This window comes from Leiobunum rupestre, chromosome 10 (assembly GCF_980474605.1).
Source record: "Leiobunum rupestre chromosome 10, qqLeiRupe1.1.hap1, whole genome shotgun sequence".
Classification (NCBI taxonomy): domain Eukaryota; kingdom Metazoa; phylum Arthropoda; class Arachnida; order Opiliones; family Sclerosomatidae; genus Leiobunum; species Leiobunum rupestre.
The window spans coordinates 15,176,703-15,189,248 of record NC_143393.1 but is presented as its reverse complement, the minus strand read 5'-3'; positions in this window follow the sequence as shown (position 1 = coordinate 15,189,248).

Sequence of the window (12,546 nt, the reverse complement as noted above, 5' to 3'; positions counted from 1 at the left end):
CCACAACGAACGGATGAGCGCCATCGCGATTAGGAATGCAGATGCTGGCGCCGGCACAGCTGGAGACGTCCTTGAGGGAGTCGTCGGTATATATGACCACGGAATCGCCGGCCATGGCATGGAGTTCGAAAAAGAAGAGCTGGCGCAGTTCGACATCCGAGAACTCGGACTTTGAGGAGCGTAGCCAGCGACAGTTGACGTCCGCCTGAACAGGGGTCCAAGAAGAAGGGGAAATCAGGCTTGGAGAAGGAACCAAATCATGAAGCCAGTCAAGATTAAGATTAACAAGTTGACGCCAGTATTTGAGGATCGTTGGAGCATTATGTAACGTCCAGATGCCAAAGCGACTGAGAGTGGCCACCGAGCCAGTTATGTAGCGCCTGTAGTAGTCGGGAGCATCGTTGGCGGCGGCCAGGTTGACAAACTGCATACCCAGCAGATCTTTACGGTGGGAAAGCGGCATGATCGCCGCTTCAGCTTCCATTAACTGAATACTCGTCGACTTGGGAACTCCCAAGATGGCACGGGTTGTACGAGTTACCCACTTCGTTCGAAGACCAGTGTTTCGAATATATTTTTACACGGAGCGCGCGAGTCGAGAGTTGTTCGTATAACGCAGTCTTCCGAGGTAGCCTGGAACAGTGACCACGCCATTTCCCCTTTAATCGCGGAATTTGCGGTAATGAAATTTCCCCCGACCCGTATCTTTCCAACTCCCGTTTGGGCCTGATCCAGAGCTCGGATGCTATCCATTGAAGGAAAAAGGACCTCGTTACAGTATATGAGTGCCGGTACCGCCACAGATTTCCACAAAGTAAGTGTCACGGTATAACAATTATACGAATGTGAGCCCTTGTGTTTCACAGCTTACATAAGATAAGACGCTTTCTTTCGGATCTTCGTCTCGTGGTCTTCAAGCTAATAATTTCCAGTTGTCAACGTAATGCCCAAATACTCCACGGAATCAGAAAGTGGACCGGTGTGCCTTGGATCTTGTACTGCGGTAGAGGTCCGGCCTCGACAGCATTAGCTGGGAAGATGACGCATTTAGTGGCGCTAAATTTCAGACCAAAGTCAAGCGCGTAATCACTGCAGATGTTAAGTAGCTCTTGAAGTTCGAAATAATCTTCAGCAGCGTTAAAAAAGTCGTCGGCGAAAAAAAGACCGGGGATCTTAAAGTCGATTTCTGCATAAGTAGGATTTCTTAGACGGAACCCTTTACCAGAATTGGTAAGGCGATCTTCCAGCGGCTGTAGATAAAGCGCAAAGAGAAGTGGTGATAAAGGACACTCCCGCTTCAGCTCCACGGAACTTCTAATAATAATATAATGAAGTCAGTTGAGACATTTCCAAACCAATATCGATGGAGACAGCTTTTTCGGGGGAAAAACATCAGCTGACAGAAATATCGAGAAAAAAACGTACAACAGCTGATAGTGAGATCAAGCTTAGCTTAGTAGTTGAACAAGGAAATGCAATGGGGAAATGATGTTATTTTGAGTGAATAATTATGTCTAAGAGCAAGGGTTTATATGGGTATTAACGTTATTTTAATGATGGTAAATTATATGTTTAAGGACGAGGAGTTTATTTTGGATTCATCAGGTACTAAGGCATTATGAACACCAATGAGAATCTGGTTAGTGTTGTTTAAACGATTTGAGAATTCTTCCAAATATTTTCCAGTCTGCTCTCGTTGATAGACCAATTCATTAAGGAGTGATGATAAACTATTGTGATGCCGCTCCTGATTGTTCACAACAGATTGCGCTGCGGGTTATCTTAGATATGTTTTGTTCCGACCGGCGAGCATTCTTACGAACCTTGAACTGCTCTGGCATCGTCCATTCACCCCCCTAGGTGAGATCCGTCGTCGTCCGAACGCTACTCGAAAAGACGGAACAAAAAATCGGAGACGAACATTTTTCGTCACCTGTGGGGTGAGGTTACAGAATCATCATCAGGTATAGTTTCAACAACAAAATTACAATAGGCGATAGCATAAATTGCAAGGAATACTGGGTAAAATTTCTTTCGGGAAACGTTTTAGCGCCACCAAACGGTAGAAACCTTTAAAAAAGTCACGTCGTTATAAAATTGTTTAGACATTACTAGAACACGTTTTTAACCTAGGATAGTGAAGCAGCCCCTAACAGGTTTTGAGCACGGCCAACCCCGATCGCGGAAGGGCGTTATAGAAGTTGGCAGTGCTATGATGAATTTCCGGGAACATTTCGACAAGTTAGCTAACACCAAAACAATCTATGCGATCGCCAAATAGATTTATAAGTCGGTCGGGTCACATGTTAGGTTCACATCATTCGCGGGGTACCGTTGTCTCTATTTAAGCTAAGATTTGTTTTATGATTTTTAATTATTTGAAGGGATTCTCTTATATTTAGTTTTTTTAAATTATTAGTTATAGCGATATGGTTAGGTTTATCGAAACTATATGCTATGATTTGAGTTACTAGAAGTCTAGAACACGTGTTCAGCAAGAGCGAACGAATACGTTTTGTCAATTTTTATGTCGTTCTTGTTATACTTTCATGTATAATACTCTTTAATAAACTATAAAATATATATTTAATTAGGGCAGCGCAACTTCATGTTACATAGGAAAACCATTGAGAAACGAGTATCTTTTTAAGGTGAGGACCGAAAATAGAATACCGCTAACAATATAATAGTGACATCTATAGTTCATATTTGGTACTTGTCTATACAAATATTGAAACAGTAATAAGGATTTTACGCAATGTTTAGTGCCGAATCGAATGAGACCAACCGCAAGTCCATATGGTGAATCGTTTCCGAGTTATAACGAAATGTGTGCCGAAAATAATTGGTGCTTTTTTCAAAAAGTTATAAAATTGCCACTTACACCTCAAGCGTTGTCTCCAGACCACCACAATGTCGGAAACGATTCATTCTACGCACTTGCGGTTGCACTTAGTGTACCACTAAGTGCAACCGCAAGTGCGTAGAATGAATCGTTTCCGAGCTATATGGTGGTTCGGAGAGCAACGATTAGACAACGTTTGAGGTGTAAGTGCCAATTTTAGAACATAGTTAAATTCGGTTTTAACTCGGAAACGGCTCATCTGTCGGACCTGTGGTTGGTCTCATTCGACTCAGCGTGAACAACACCAAACACGGTCCAATTCTTTGAAGGCAAATTCGCCCCCTTTGCCCCCAAAAACTATGTTGTCCACCCCGCATCGCTGCGGACTCATCGGATCCTCAAAGTAGACACCAAAATGGAAATTTTAGGCCACATTGCAAGTTGGGACGAATTTTGCCGCTGAGCTAACCTCTTTTACCCGAACTACATCCCTGGTGTGATGCTCCTACTGCAACCATCTCTGTTGTTTATAATATTTCTTGCGTACATCTGAATGAATTTTTGAAAATTTATTTACCCTTTGTTAAAGAACAAATCCCTTTTATAACAGGGAGGAGACCATAAATATGGATTCACGAGTTACATACTTTAAATATATTTGCCATCGTCAAAAACAATATATACAATAAATGCGTTTGACAAAAAACTATAGAAATTTTAAATTTTAATTCCGAATAAATTTAAAATTGTTGTTGGAGATCATTTTGACAACCTCAAACCATGGGTATTCGATCAAAGGAGCATTCCACTCAACTGGACAAAAGCAACTATAACTACAGCTTGCCTTATCTTCAAACGGACAAATTGAATGGCTTTTCTTCACTCAAACTTGTAGATCATAACATAATGATATGTCAATCTATAGAGAAAATCACTCCCTCTGTGGACCATTATGAATTTTGGAGATGGGGAACCTACGAGTGGGTTATTTGCTCATTTTAGTGAGTTTTGGCCGATTTTCTAAAATTAAGTTCGACATCGTGGAAATTTATATTAATAATGTATTCCTCATCAGCTGTGCACTGCAGTGGCATCAAGAAAGTGAGATTTCTAGTAAGTTCGTGGGACACCAAAGCTCACGTACGCACCATTGTGATATTTAAATTTAGTACCAATTCAAGATTCCATATATTTGATCTTCGACCTTGGAGACCTCTACCAACTGTGTTCATTTTCTTCCACGGCGATTATTCCGGCGTGTTTTTTAGGGTATCACACGTTTGTTATACAAGGTGTTGGGTTTTTTCAGAGTTTATTTTTAATGGCGCCATTTTTTTTTATAAAGTGCTGCTTTTGTTAAGACTTCCTTTAGGTTGTTATAGTGTGCTTATGAAGTTAATTTACAGGGCGATTGAAATATTGTTCGATCCTTAAAGCTTTGTAATAACTTTTTTGTGGTAAATTTACTCTTCGGTTGTTAGGATTAGTGCTCTGATTATGTTAAAGGACAGGGTGATTGCGTTATTGTACAGGGTGGTTGATATATCGCAAGCTTCGTTTTGTTATTTAACTAATTTTGTTATAGTACGCGTATTAAGTTTATGTACGAGGTGATAAAATATGGTTTATAATTATGGACAGGGTGATTAATAAAACACGATCATGGGTTTTTCTTTGAATTTAAATTACTCTTTGGTTGTTAATGATTAGTGCGTTAGTTATGTTAAACGACAGGGTGATTGAGATATTGTTTTTAATATACATGTTAGGTGGGAAAATACTCATTTTCGTCCAAATTCCTTTTGGGTTATTATAAGTACGTTGATTAAGTAAGTGTACAAAATTATTGAAAATTTGTTCAAATTCAATATTAAAAATATATTTAATACATTGTGCGTACTGAAATGTCTGTGACATCTTGTTTTAATATTTTTTTTAATTGTGTCGAACCAAAATCCTGGTTACGACCACAACTGGAACAAGCCGGCATATTTAAAACGACGCTTCAACTCCCTTGTATCATATATGAATCTCGATATTTTTAAAAATAAATAACATGTTATTTTTATCACCATACACAAATTGCGATTGTTTTCACAGTCTCAAGGTCTTTTAGTGGCGAAATTTGTATTTATTTATATTTAAATAAATTGTTTTAGCTACGAGGAAAGTGTAACTTTTTGAAAGTGCAAAAAATGTGGCACTCTTCGGAAGTTTGAGACTATCACACGAAATGAATGTAATAGTCAATAGCATCATATTTTTGTTCACCAGCGTGGACCCGTGTTAATCGATGATAAACTTAAACGACGTTGGTGCTTCAAACTGCCCACTGTTGGCGTGGGTAAAGCGACCAACCTACCGTCTCCGCTGTCTCTCCATGGTTAACTGGTAGATTTGACGCTTTTGTGGTGGGCGTCTTGTAACCTTCCAACTGGTGTCTTTTCTCGGACCGATGCCGAAAAACTACTCCTACGAGTCCGATGACTATAAAAACTAGGCCTAAACAAGCGAAGATTAAGGCATTGCACCGATCGTGATTAGCGGAGTCGTAGTCGTCGTTGCCTCGGGACTTCATGTAATAAGCCAAGGCCGAGACGTGAAATGCACAGCCCACTAGGACAGAAAATGCCACCACACAGACTACTAAGATCTTACATCTCGTGGCTTCTTGGTTGGCCAGCTTTGCTGGGGAGGCAGTAGCGGTCGCTGTAGCGAGGTATTCCGGAACTGACGCGGATGGTGGATTCGTTGGCGCATTGGCTGATGTGATGCTGAAGACTTGTGGCGTGTAGGCGTTGTACGGAGGCGTGAATGTGGTCTCATCCAGTTGCTGCGCCTGGTAATTCCCATTCCCGTCAGGTTGCATCGCGTCTGATTTTTGGTCGCTGTAATAAAAAGAACGCTTTCGTTAGAACGCCCATTTATAGGAGGATAGCGGAGTAGTTACTACCGCAAGAAACTAAGTTTCTTCAAAATATCAACTGAATAATCTGCGGAAAATCTTTAAACGGCGAAATTTATTAACTGTCACCAATTTCTTTAACCGGGTAACAGAAATGTGAATTCCGTCGATTCAACAGAAATATGGAAGTTAATACTTCTTTTAAGAAATTTAAAGGAAAAGTCCAGGTTGGGTAAAACTTGGGTCTATTTGAAAGATCATGTTTAAATATACTCTAAAATATCAGTCGTTAAATTGTATATTTTTTTAATGACGAGAAATTAATGTTTAAACGAGTGAAATTTACCCACCAAGCGAGCTGCCATTTTCTTTCGCCTTCACTCCTCAGACCGCACGCGGAGCAGGGAACAGTGGGCTGTTACATGGCCAACTTCGCGCGCTCACTACGCTCGCACCAGGCGGCCTACCCAAAAGATCAAAAATAGCGAAATTCGTTCTTTGCCGCTACGGAGGCGCTGGAGCCACCTCCGGACCTAACTATTAGCATAGAATCGAATGGAACGATTATGGGTTTTCGTTACTTCAAGGAATTTATTGAAAACTATTCGATATATTCGTCGATGTCAGAGGTAGAATAAACCTTTTTCCATGATTTACAACCCTTTTCAAAATTTTCTAATTCATTTTTCCCGCCGAGATCAACTAATTCCAAAAGTGCCACCGCTCAGGCGCCAGTGAAAATCACGTGTTTAGAATGGAATGTGAACAAACCGACATGTGGAATTTTTCATCAAACGTTTTGGGTTGGATTTTAAACTATTTGATGGCAAGTAGATAAACAATTAAACTGATATTTAAAGTGATGCAACTAAAATTTTAGTGTAATGAGCATAAAAAATACTTTTAATATTTTTATGAAATAATTTGTTTGACGTAAAAGTTAATAATTGCATTTTTTCATTAAATTTTAGAGACATATATAGTTGGAATAATAGTGATAATGAACGAAAACATGAATGCACATTGGTATAAAAGTGTGAATACTGGTAGATATGAATGAACGCTGGTAAATATGATTATATGAATACTCGTAGATATGAATGAACACTGGTAGATATGAATGAACACTGGTAGATATGAATGAACACTGGTAGATATGAATGAACACTGGTAGATATGAATGAACACTGGTAGATATGAATGAACACTGGTAGATATGAATGAACACTGGTAGATATGAATGAACACTGGTAGATATGAATGAACACTGGTAGATATGAATGAACACTGGTAGATATGAATGAACACTGGTAGATATGAATGAACACTGGTAGATATGAATGAACACTGGTAGATATGAATGAACACTGGTAGATATGAATGAACACTGGTAGATATGAATGAACACTGGTAGATATGAATGAACACTGGTAGATATGAATGAACACTGGTAGATATGAATGAACACTGGTAGATATGAATGAACACTGGTAGATATGAATGAACACTGGTAGATATGAATGAACACTGGTAGATATGAATGAACACTGGTAGATATGAATGAACACTGGTAGATATGAATGAACACTGGTAGATATGAATGAACACTGGTAGATATGAATGAACACTGGTAAATATGAATACTGGTAGATATGAATGAACACTGGTAGATATGAATGAACACTGGTAGATATGAATGAACACTGGTAAATATGAATGAAAACTGGTAATTATGAATGGTAGATATGAAAGAATCCTGGAAAACAATGAAGTATTACTGGTGTATGGTGATCAAAATATGAAAATCCATAATGAAAACGAAAGACCTTTACATTTTCAGAAGTTTTCTCGATTGAGGTTTGTAAACTAGTTCCTTTACTTTCTCAAATCAAATTGTCCTAGTTATGTTATCAACTACGGTATTATTTTGTCACAGATAAATTTGGCAATTATCGAGGCATGAGGGACATTAAAATTGCAATGCAAAATTGGACACCTGGTAAGTTTCGGCAGCACGGGATATTCAATATTTTCGCTAATTCTTGCTGATTCTCGAAAATAAGGAAGTGCTGCCTCAATGAAACATTACAAAATCCTTATTTGGGTAACTTATACCTCCTCTGTCGGATGTTTTAATAAAGTCTAAAAGTGTTGAATTTGAGAAGGGTCCGGAAATGCACTCGAGACACAAGCAACAAAATTCAGCTTGCTCCATTTTCTGTACCACAAAACCAGCTACGTAAGCCAAACTTGCCAATTTTAAAGTGGTTCGTTGCGTATCAGGCTCTGTACTCAACGCATTTGGTATCATATAAGTTGGATACTGTATAGCCACTCTACTCTAGAAGGTTGGGTAACGTGCCTTCGGAGGCCTTAGAGCGAACTATTATATATACAATAACTATCCTATTATAATAAGATACTAATATTTCTTAGATATTCCCACCAAGGGAAGAGAATGCAACCTGGCAGCCACTGGGGGAAAACTACAACTGACTAGCAGGCTAGCTGGGAGTTAACCACTCCCATACTAGTTTCTGACTGCTACTAACCACTGACTCTACAGCTCTGCCTCTATGCTCTTAAAAGTCCTATCTCCCTCTCTGCTACCTCCTTTTATACCAACTCCCACACTGGTGCCACCACCCGCGCCCTTGGGAGTTAGGCCTAATAAGATAAGGGTTTGCCTGTTTGGCCTACTAGCAGGAGACATGTCTCCTGCGACTAGCAATATGACTGCCACTGACCAGGTTGGCTGCAACTGTGGGAATACCGTAGGTATTGCCGTTTTTTCCAGCGTTCGTAATTTAGGACCTTTACGGTAATCTGTTTCACAAAAATATAAACTACATACAACGCTCAATTCTGATCTGTCATTTATTTGAAAATTATCCCGAGAGATATTTTCTAGTCACATGCCTCTCAACGCACCATCAGAAAGAAACTCCAGGTGTTTTGCATTTTACAGATGGGTCATAGGGAACGCAACTCGAAGGCATATTTGGGTAATTTATACAAAAATTATTGATATGTAACAACTTTAAATAATAATTTGAAAAATGAAATAAATATCTTTTTACATAAATCTAATATCACTCAGCATTAAGTAATTATCAAGTGTTCGAATTTCCCGCCGCGAAAATTGTTTTAAAAGACAACAAATCTAAAATCCAACAAGGCTTAACTATTCATACAAACTATTTTAAAATTACCTAAGTAATGAAGTATTTGAGGGGTTATTTATGGAAATTGAACTTTTAAGTTATAACCTAAGTATAAAATAATTAAAATTTTCTGATATTTAAATAATTTTCAGTTTTATGTACTCATTATGGTCAAGTTTCGCGCTATAGAAAACCATGTTATTTATATCGTAAAAGGAGCCGACTTTAATGTCCGGAAGTAGCGCTCCCGACGGCCGTCGAAGACACTAAAAACCAAACTTTTATTTCGCGCCATTACATGGATTTGAAATTCTTTGGGTAGGCCGCCTAGTGCGAGCGTAGTGAGCGCGCGAAGTTGGCCATGGCTGTTATAGTGCGAACAGCGCGTGATTAAAGTCCTAAAACGTCACCGCGAAACAAAATGGCAGATCGCTTGGCGGGTAAATTTGACTCGTTTAAAAATTAATTTCTCGTCATTAAAAAAAAGATACAATTTTCCGACTGATATTTTTGAGTTTATTTAAACATGATCTTTCAAATAAATCCAAATCTTACCCAACCTGAACTTTTCCTTTAAGCCTGAATGACGTATGCCATTATCGAGAAAAGGATTAGTATCGACTAGGAGCCGAGTCTAGCTTTTCACATCACGAGCGAAATCTCCACTCTAAACCACTACTTATTCCTATGGGAATCATCGGGGTCTTCCTTAGACATTCCAACTGTACACATATATTGTTTCCTGATTATAATAAACTTCTGTCTGTTTTTGCTAAGAGAAGCATTTTTATCATTCTACAGAATATGGTCTCACTAGCTAGAGCCTTTAAAAATTCAGTGACATAATAAGCTCACGGTAAAGTTCACCCCCATGAGCAGGGAAATGTTTTGATGCTGCTGTACCAAGCTTAGAAATTCCCATGACCTAGGGGCGCTAGCGGCGTAAGTTAGAATATTCTAACGTGCCATCTTTGACGTTAAGAAATTTAAACTGTGATGTAGGCTGGAGATTTGGTGGTGAGGGTCTATAGAATCTATTTATTTTCATTGTTAAAAAGAGTAATTTCGATTTAAAAATTCAATTTATGTAAATTAGTTTTGGCCGATAGGTGTTAGATTTATCTTCATCGAAAACCAGTGAAAATTGTTTGTCTTAAGAAATTTATTTATCAGAATTTTAAGTATAATCTTTTCGGTTGACGAATATCAGTGAAAATATTAATAATCCCCACATTTGTTAATGAGTATAGCAAGGGTGGTGCTATGAAGATAATTGTAATATCTCCCCACGATGCCAGCTGGAGAAGCGAACTGACCAAAAAAATAAAAAAAAACGGTTCATAAACAACGCAGTTCCGTATTAAAGCATTCGTGACATTACGCGCTGACCTTTGGGCGAAACCAGACTATCAATATTATGGCGCGAAGTGGATTCCTACTGCCCAATATGGTTTAAATACTGAAAGCCTCCCTGGAGCAATATTTACAGCTACAATCACGTCGTCAGTTATAAATTTAAAACATACTTAATTGGCAAAAATAGCAGTGTTGCCAGATTGTTGGAAATTTCCCATATTGTGGGGAATTTTGGGGTTCATTTTTTTTTTCAAAAACCTTGATTTTGTGGGAATTTTAATTTATAAATAATATATAGGAGGTGCCTCCTAATAATACAATCAATCAATGCATAGGCCTAACAACCAAAATGTTTAAAAATTGTAATTTCAATACAATTTCCTTTTAAAAAGTTCATTTTCCAAAACGTTTGAAAATTATGGCATGTTTCGTTGGGAACGGGGCTAAATAGGGGTGTGGGAATTCGTGGGAAATTTACTATCTAGCAACATTTGGGAGTTTTGACTTACGAACATTGGTAACACGGAAAAATAGACGTTTTATTTTGCCTTTCGACTCACTACGTCGGATATTTGTGGAGGAAGTTATCGGAAAACGCTTCAGCAATCGGGTAGTATGCTTACGATGTAGTGGGACGATACGAAGTCACTCTTTAACAACAAAAAAGATTTATAAAACAGGTTCTTACGTGATATCCGTGTTGAATGAAGCAGCTTGGGTCAGCCTAGGTAGACCGACTAGAAAAATCTTCGAAATGGATATTAATATAATTTGGTTTCGTTTTCTTAAATTAAGGAATTTGACTTATTTAGAATTTGGGAACTGAAGAATGGTTTGGTGATCTTAATTGTAATAAAGACAAGTGGGGTTTGTGATCTGTTCAGTTCGGCGGCCGAACAATAACTGTCCGTCGTAGCGGTCTTTCTGCTCTTGCAACACGTTTTGAAATTGGGCGGGGGGCGGGGCTTACCGGAATTATACGAGGAAAGTGTTCAGCTCATAAAATTATAATTGTTTTTATAAACTATTTTATGGTTATACCTTAGTTCGAAAGAAACTTCTATAATCAATTATTTACAGCGCAATTAACAATTAAATCCACATTTATTAACCTCAACAAGCGAAAAAAACATTTATCAACCTCAACAAGTAAAATATAACATTTGTTAACCTCAACAATAAAATATTACATTTATTAACGTCAACAATAAAATGAAACGGTATTCTAAACAAAGACTTGAGCCGAGCGAGCTGAAAATTTATTCTTAGCTGTTTATTTTCTCTGTCAGCTGTTTCGTTCCAAAGCTTAAATTTTATTTTCATCCAAATTTCCTAATATTATATCCCACTTGGGTTTTTTTATATGATAATAATTTTTTTAAAAGCGCTTAAAAATACAAAATATAAAAAAGAATAGGTGGTTCTACAAAAGATTTTCGCTATAGAGGCTCATGGGAATTCAGTATGTTTGAGCAAGGCATCGTCTGCTAAGATCCGGCTGCTGATACTAAGGCCCGCGTATAGACAATTTTAGTGTTAAATATTAACAGCGTTACAAATAGATAAATAGATAAGGCTAGGGTTGTATTAAAAATATCTTTTTATGTGTTATGTTTATTATAAGGTAGTCTGGTTTTAGTTATTTTTTATTTACTAACCTTGTAAGATATAAAATACTCAGCAAAAATAAATTATCTTCTATAGCAGTTAGAACTAGTGTTAAACTAAACGACAGGTAAGCCTTGTCTTAAATAACGGACGACACTAAATTATCGGCCAACTTAGACATTTCATTTTGACCGTAGTGACGCAAACTTACTGAAAACACGTGACCACCGATCTTTTGTAAAAACACCTATTGTTTATTTAATCTGTCAGCTGTCTCGTTCCTAGCACAATGCGTAACCAGAACCCTTTTTCTGGCACCGCCGGCTCCCCCGAACCCTTAGCTCTTTTTTCTCTCTCGTGGCTCCATCCAAGAAGATGTATGAAAAACTCCTGACGGTACAAGATAAAAACCTTAAATGGAAGATAATCAAACCCCTGGCCGTGCCAAATGAAACCTCAAAACAAGGGCCATACATAACACCTTAACGGGTTGAAAATAAGGTACATCGGTAAAAAACCCTTTTTCCGGTTACATAACAGAGTGTAGGATTGCATTGATTTTTAAGAAAGGGAGAGATAGGCGGAATGCTCGATCACACCGACCGATCTCTCTACTATCGGTATAGTGGTAAGGTTCTTGATAAACTCTTATCAAGAAGACTGTATTA